Here is an 8,444-nt window from a genome sequence, read left to right as displayed (position 1 = left end):
TTTCCCTACCTGTAATACATTATTTTTTAGAAATGAAACTTGTTGTTTGCTTGCTGAGGACAATGCTCTGCTAAGGAAGGTCAACTGAGCTGAGAAGCTGGTGCTGTGTACTGAATTTTGCACTCAAAATTGTGCAGAATATGTCCCACTCTCCTGAAACACTGGCACAAAATCTTCCTGGTGTCACAGAGATTTCAGGTTCCCAGTTGCACAGATGGAAGAGGAATGAGCACTGCGGAACAGTGAAACAACGAGAACATACCTTTATTCTGAAGTTTTCTTTATCATTAAGGCTGTAGCTTTAAGCAAATCAGCATGTTTTGATCATGTTGTTTGTCTCTGTTGCTCTGCTAAGCCACACCAACCCTTCAGTTTTCCTCCCAAAGGCTCCCATATACAAAGTTTTTCTGTACCTCACCCACAAGGCATGACTTTTTCTGGATAAGAGCAGCTGTTGCTTTCCTGCACCAAATGCTTTGTGCAGTCATCCGTGAGAAGAAATGCTGAAAACTCTGTGACCCTCAGGAGTTTCCATCTGTAGCTGGCTCATCTTTAGAACATTCCTCTTCTTCTTCACCATTGCACATGAAGCATATGAGAAAATAGTGGAAGCACTGAACAGATGTTCATCAGCCTACCATCAGTATCCAGCGCTTCTGGCTGTGGAGGAGGAGGCAGGTGGTTTGCATGTGGTGTTTACATCATTCTTTCAGGGATGCATCCACTGTCACTGTGGAGGATGTGTTTTGGGGTGCTCTGTAAGGCAGCAAGATATGGCATTTAATAGTCAAAGTACAGGCTGTAACTCCATGTGAGCAGGTATTCCCACATCAGGCTGAATTATACTTTGAAATACTTTGATTGGTTCCTACAGGGATTGCACCCAGGACCAGTTCAGTCTCCAGCAAAGCAAGCCCAGCCAAGGGAAATGGTGGCAGGCATGAGACAAGGAATGTGGGAAGGAACAGCTGTCCCACCAGCACCCCTACACAGCAGGCAAAGGGGGCCAGCTTTGGTGGGAGGCATGTGGGGCAGTGGGGCTGGCTCCTGATGGAGGGACTGGATGAGGAAGAGCTACTGGGGAGGAGGGAAGGATGGACCTGTCCCAGGGGGCACCTCAAACCACTCCAGCTTTGCAATACCCAGCAGAGCTACTTTCTCCATAGTTTCCCTTTCCCTTCAGAGCCTGGGAATTGGAGGGCTTTCCTGAGGATATGGACTGTATATATTTATTCTTATGGCTGGGAAAAATCAACTATTGATACATGGCTGGAAAGCTCTGATTGTCCCTGTGCAGCCAGAAGAAGGGTTTATTATGGTATCTTCTTTGAGAAAGGGTGGGGCCCTTAGGAGAGAAGGCAATATGACATATCTTTGCAATGACCATGACATGGTTTTTCTGTTCTTATGCTTTTGTCAGCCCAATCATCCAAATATCAGCATGTGCATAGCCAGATTTTCCCAAGACCAGCAGAACTAATGGCAAAACATTTTCTAAGGGTTTGTCTTCTGAGGCTGAACTTCTTTGGGAATTACCCAGTTTCTGAAAGTAACTGAGGTCACAGTATTGTCTTTCCCTTGGTGGGGTATTAATGAGGTCTCTCCCCTCTATCTGATTACTTACTACTTTTACAGAACTTGTCAGAAGTTTAATAATATTGAGGCCTTTATCCCTCTATTAAATTTGACTGCTGTGAGCCAAAGGATTCAAAAACTATTTGGGAGGATCTGACTGTTCAACAAACACAAATTTATGACATAATTCAGCTGGATATTGGGCCAAAAATGCACTGAGGAATGATGAAACATTTAGCCAACTCACTAATGATGTTCGTAATCACGGTTGTTCTCAGGTGGGATCTTTTGCATGAAAATTGCCTCAGAAAGGCAGAAAATACTTGAAAACCCTGTGCCTAAATGTAAAAACGATGTTTACTGTTCAGTCACCATTCCTGGCTTTGCTGCAAAACAAACTTCTTTCCAACCCTGTGTCAATTTGCCTTTCCCAGCACATGCCAGTTTTTCTGGTCAGATCAGGAACTCTCTGAGCAGGAACTGTCTGTTGCTCTGTGCTTGTACAGCCTCTTATAATGAGAATTCCTTCTTGGTTCAAGCTGCTAAGCATTCTTATATCCCAGTAATATATACTAATAAATAATGAAAGTGGAGCAGAGAAACTAGCAAGAGAGCTGAAGCTTGTATAGTTGGATAAATGGCATTTGACTTCACTTCTAAGCACGTCTGGAAAGCAAATGAAATTTTTTGTTAGTTGCCAAGACCTGTGTCATGCTCATCACTGACACTTAAAGCGGTACAGCGCTCTCTTCCAGAGCCTGTGGCGCTACTTCAGACATGTATCACATTATGTACTATGATAGATAGCCTTTGGTCCACTCTCTGATCATGATGGATAAGCAAAAGAAAAAGTGATCTGAAATAAGTTGTTTTTAAAATATATTTATTTCTTCTGGGGTTTGCTAGTCCCTGCATGCCATGTAGGATCAGAGGAGTTAGCTTGACTTCTCCTTCCTTGCAAAGATGACTTCCCCAATTTTGCGTCACATTTTTTTAACTACATTTTTACCCCAGGTTTCAAATGGTGTCACCACTCCTCTGTGGAAAATATTTTTCCATGCCATCATCTGCTCATCCCTTTTTTTTGCTTATGTGTTTGCTATCGTAAGTTTTCCTTTTTTTTCTGTGGGCTCCTTCTGTTAATGGAAGTTCTGTAATGCAAGAAGAATGAGGATTCTGTGTGTGTGTGTGTCTGGGGGCTTGTATGGTGGGGGAGCTACATGGCAAAGTGCAGGGCCAGGTTCCTTGGGTTCAAGTACAGAAATGCTATAGGAAGAACAGGGAGTGTTTGTGCTACACTGAGCTTCATATCCCTGATCAGAGCAATAGAGGCTTGAACTGCTTCACATCGCAGCTGGTTTGTGCCACAAACATTCTCAGCTGGCTTGTGCCCCCTTACATGGGCTGTCTCTGGCAGTTGGGGGTTTAAAACATAAGTGCTGAAAAGAAGAATGATAAAAAGTGTTTGGAAAAAAACTGTCTCATTAAGGAGGGGTCCACCCTCCAAAGATGGGGAACACTGGGTCAGCAGCTCTCTCGAGCCAGGAGCAGTTCTGAGGCTTCAACAATTACAACAAAAACCAGGCAGCTTTGAGATGTCTTTTACCTCTCTACAGATTGTCTGTACGTGGTAACATCTGCTATCCTGTGTTTTTGCACGGCTAGTTAAATGACTGTTTAATAATCAACCTTTAAATATATCATATAATGAAGTCAGATATCTTTATTTTATTTTTCCTTAGTAGATTAAGCTTTTTCATGCAGCTATAAAATTGTCCATTTTTAAATAACTGCAACTTTGCAAATCTTTTTCTCATGCAAAGATTCAATTTTATTACATATATTTTAGTAGGCTTTTCAACTTTCATTTAATATCCTGTTGATCTATTTTAAAACATTTCCTAAGGCTGAACACAAAGGCTAATACTTTACAATGCTCCTTCACTATTCCCAGTGAATGAACATCTTACCACGCAAGGCAATGCTCAGTATCATCAGATCCTCTGCCTCGCTGGCAGACGCCGCCTGTCTCCTGTGCGTGTCTGCCGGACCCTCAGATGCCTCAGATGGCATGACAGCACCTCCTGCCCACCCTTTCTGGGGATGGCCTTCACCTTCACCTTTGTCTCATCCTGTAGCATTTTGGGCAGGAGCAGCTGAAGTCATGGCAGGTCAGTCTGGGGAGGATCAGCACCAGGAAACACTGGTTTGTTACCGGTTAATGTTCCTCCCATGAGAGTGACTCTGCACTGGGCTGTTCCCAACATGACCCCATGACACTTCATATAAAGTGGAGATATTAATACATTTAATTTGTATCTGGGTATCAAAATAAAGGTTAGTTCTTCTCCATAGTTTAAGACAGTGTTCTCATATGGACTCTGGTGTTTAACAGCACTGCCTTAATAACGGGATAGTAAATTCTGCTCTCTACACACATAGTTCACTCTCTATGCATGCAACTACAGCTACATGATGGCTGATTTTATAGGGGAAATGGTCCCAGAAGGTTTATTCACACAGTTTACTAAAGAATTTTAAAGTTTGCCAGTTGATGTCAAAACTCTCTTTGCAGCATTCCTTCAAACAGTGTGAAACCTCAGGACAAGGAGATCCTCTCAGCCCCACCAGGGGTTCTCAGCACTGGGCACCTCCATCCTGTGGGGTGTGTCACACAGAAAGAGGGACACTGTGCAGGTGTGAGTCTTTGCTTTCATGGGAAATGCTGCCTTTTCTATTTCTTGGTTCTGTTTCTCTGACTGCTGCTTGCCCATCAGTACAGCGGGCAACGTGGCACCCACTTGTATCTCTCAGCAATGGCAGGACACTGGACAAATGCTTGTACAAAGGCTTTTGGGATCGCTGTTTCATGTATCCTCTCTAAGGGCTGAAGCCTCTGGTAGTTGTGAGGGCAGGGTATGGATCTGGTGGGGTTCCAGAAGGGCATGGAGGCCCTTATCATCCTCCTTGAGCACCATGCTCCATGCCAGAACAGAGCTGCTTTGTCTTCTGTTTCCCAGCTTCTCCTATGACTGTTGATTTTACACTTTTTCTTCTATATAGATGTATATGTCTATATCTATATATCTATATATCTATATATCTTTAAAAGGTTCATCACATAGGCTTGTCTTCAGAAGTCAGTTTCTCTTGATACAACATATTCCAGTGAGTTGTCTGATAATCAGGACAAGAATGTAATTGGCACATTTCTGCTTCAGGTGGGGCAATTAAGAAAATTTGGTTTTGAGAGCAGACACTGTTTTGACAAAGAAGAGTTGCTAAGACTCTGCCAGTCTGGAGAAAAAAAAGAGACACTATTGCTAAATTATGTAACTTCTGAAGAAGAGAGAGAAGTCTTTTGTGTTCCTAGTTGGTGCTCTAGTCTTACAGTCAAAAGAGCTGAAGCACAGTAATGAAAAAGATCATGTTGAAAATACCTTGTCTCATTCAATTCTCCTGCCTTGTCTTTCCAACCTGCGCTGAATAAAAATGTTCTTTGCTTCTGGACAGATTATCAAATTTAAAGTGTGTTAGCAGGCACCAGCTGTGTGGTGTAATTATTTGGCTGAATCTTCCGATGTTGGAAGAGAAAATCTGAGTTAATGGCTCAGATTCTCTCCTGTCTGGTTCTCTAATATCCCCCACTTTGCACCTGGTGCATCTACACAGTGCAGGGATAAAGCAGCAGGAGGGCAGAGTGGGACTATTGGAGACATACGGCACAGAGGGACAGGCAACTACATGTGCTGTAAGAGCTTTGTAGCAAAATATTAACCACTCTTTTAATAGCCCCAAGTGAGGAAGGAAGATCTCAGCTGTATTTCTTTCCAGATGGCTGTAATGTTGTCACAGTAGTCAGGTAGGGCTGGCTTAGCTATCAAAAGACAGATGTCTGAAGTCATTGGAGGTTCCCAAGTGGTGAAGTTGTGTTTCTTGGACAATTTTCTGAGAGTGCCACAGTGCAGCCCTTGCCAGACTGCTGACCCCAGGGCCGGAGCAGGTGGACAAGGGAGCAAGCTTGTTTGGGATCAGCATGGTTTTGTGGGTTTTTTGGTTAGCTTATTTGCCTTCCTTGAGTTAAATGGTCAATGGCAAAATATGTTGGATTTTTAAATCAGTAATTCTTAGTGGTGGAGAATAATTGAGAGCAGTGAGAGGGGTTCAGTGTATAAAGCAGTGGATGCTGAAGCTTTTCATCTGCACTTCTTGTGGTTCTGGGCTTTTGCTTGGGACTAGGCTCAGTCTTGTGGTCTGGCCTGACTGGTGTCCTCTGTGCAGAAATTGGTTCTGCCTGCAGAGCTGGTCACACCTCCCACCTCCATGAGGGCCTGGAGAACTCTGGTGTATGTGTGGTTTAACCTGTCCTGGAAGGAGTCTTGTTCATGTGCACCAAAACAACTGAGCCACAGGCAGTAAATAGGGGTGATTGAAAAGTTTGCTTTCCACCTACATGACAGACATGAACCAAAATCCTAAAGTGAGAAGGGGCATTTGAAGGTAGTTCCTTATCTATCTCCAGTAACTTGAATGCTCTTTAAATTTTGACTGGTTACATGATATTTTAGATAATCTGTTTATCTCCCTATAAATTTAGAGACAGATGTTCTCTGCTGAAAAGGACAGTATGGACACCTCTGGACTGTTTACGTTTTGAGGCACACTCTGACTGACAGGTGCCAAGTGGGCTCTGCACATGTGCCTGGCAGAATCACACAATTATTTTATAATAGCATATTCTGAATTCTGTTTAGTTGCCAATCTGACCCCATTCTTTGGTGGCACTTCTTTTTCCTCTTAAAGGGTTTTTTCTCTAGTCATGGGGGATGGAAATTTACCAAGCTGAAGCCTTGGAGAAGATCTCTGTTCTACCACTGGGGCCTTTGGGCAGGAAATTACAGAATAGGATGAGACTGGATACAGAATTGCACAAGTTGGCAACTTTTGTGTGCATATATTACAGGGATACCAGAGCAGTGTCTACAAGTATTGAAAAAGCCAAAAGGTTTTGACATACCAGCTCTTGACCTTCAAATATAAGCCTTTAGGAGCAGGGTACAGCATGTACACAAGCAGAGCTATTTTAATAATAATTTCCTTTTTTGTGCTCTTGCCCACCTTTCCCTCACTTCTCTTGGTGAGAAAGTGTTTCAGTAGTAATAATTAGAAAAGCAATAGCTCCTCTGGTACTCTGAACAGTAAGAACATATCCAAACCCATACAGAGTACTGGATCAAGTTATTGCATGTGAAATGTTGTGCAAGTGCTACTTGCAGTCTGTTATTCCTGGCAAAAATATTTCGACAGTTAATAATGTAAAGAGTGGGCAAACCCTAAATCTGATATGAAATTTATTTGTTCTGCTGCACCATTTGGAAAAGGGCCAGCATGTTAAATTGGAAATTCTGGTATGAAGTTACCATGATACATCCATTTTGACTATGTGTTGTAAATACCTACTGCTTGATTAAAAGAGCAGAGCACTCAGCAGAGCACCTGTAGCTTTCTGTCACAAAAGAGAGGGCATCTGGAAATTCCAGGGTAAATTACATATGAAGAAAGCCAAAGGAGATTTTGTAAATAGTTCATTGATGTCAAATTGAGAAGAATCCAATAAAAAATGCACAGTCTGATCTACTTCTTGTTCCACATGTTCTGCATCATTACCAAGAGAATGCCAAATATCCTTGTTCAGCAAATACGGAATTCTTGTTATAAGCTTTGTACATCAAACACATGTAAGAACACATTTCTGACCAGGTTAAGGGAGAGATTAATCAGAACCCTTCTTGCACCGAGATTAGAATCAGAGCTGCTAGTCCATTTATTAATTCTCAGGGAGTCTCCCATTTTGTCCCAGACTTTTCACATTAGGTACATATCACCCTTTTTTTGTCTGGGTCAAAAAAACCTCATATCCTGTCTCAGTCAGAAAGCAACTTTGCTGGAAGTATTAACTATATGCAAGGATAGCACTGGAGGTAAACTTTGGTCAGCCTAACTAAAAAATGTTAGGTATTAGGAAAGAAAGCAATTCCTAGATGGGGGCTTATTTCATTAAGACTGTCCTGTGCACATGGAATTAAAGTAGTTGGGTTTTTTTGTGTAGTTATCATGACCACAGCCATGAATATGAGGAAGAGCTCATAGGACTCTGTGTTCTAAAACAGGGATGCACTTAAAGGCTTTCCAGTTTTTTTCAATCTTGCAGTGTAATAAACTGGGAAAGAAATTGCAGCCTTACGTCTAGTGCAAGGTCCTGAGTGATGGGATATCTGTATTTATTCCTGGCTCTGACACTGACTCTTGTGCTCTTGCATGAGTCATTGCTTTACCTCTGAATCAGATGGCAATGAGAAAAACCAATTTTATCTACATAAAAAAGATGCAGTGATTTCACAAGGTTTAATTCTGCTTTTAAAACAGGTTTTGAAATATTCTGGTAAAATATTGCAAGGAGATATTGTTGTGCTTTAAAAGAAAAACAAACCCTACAAGAGTCATAGTTGTACTTATTACACAAAGTAACTCAGATATTGTGAAAAATCAACATTTCAGCTACAAATCACTGATCTAAGAGACTTTTAACTATAACTTAGTATGGAATTCTATGTACATTTTACAGTGTTTTGAAAATGCATTTCTTTAGGTCACGTTTATGAACGCTGATGATGGGTAAAGACAAATTTAAGCAGGGTTAAACACTGTTACTGAACACCAGTCTTCAGTTACTAAAAATAATGGTTTGGGTATCACCCTTTTGAATGCTTTAAGCTGTAATGCAGAGCAGGCAATAACCACTTTACATGTGTCCTGTTTTCTAATGTGCTTTCTGCTTGTGAGCACTGCTGGCTGCTGCACCAGGGGGC

This window comes from Corvus brachyrhynchos, unplaced genomic scaffold (assembly GCF_000691975.1).
Source record: "Corvus brachyrhynchos isolate BGI_N302 unplaced genomic scaffold, ASM69197v1 scaffold28, whole genome shotgun sequence".
In the NCBI taxonomy this organism is placed as follows: domain Eukaryota; kingdom Metazoa; phylum Chordata; class Aves; order Passeriformes; family Corvidae; genus Corvus; species Corvus brachyrhynchos.
This window is presented reverse-complemented; position numbering follows the sequence as displayed.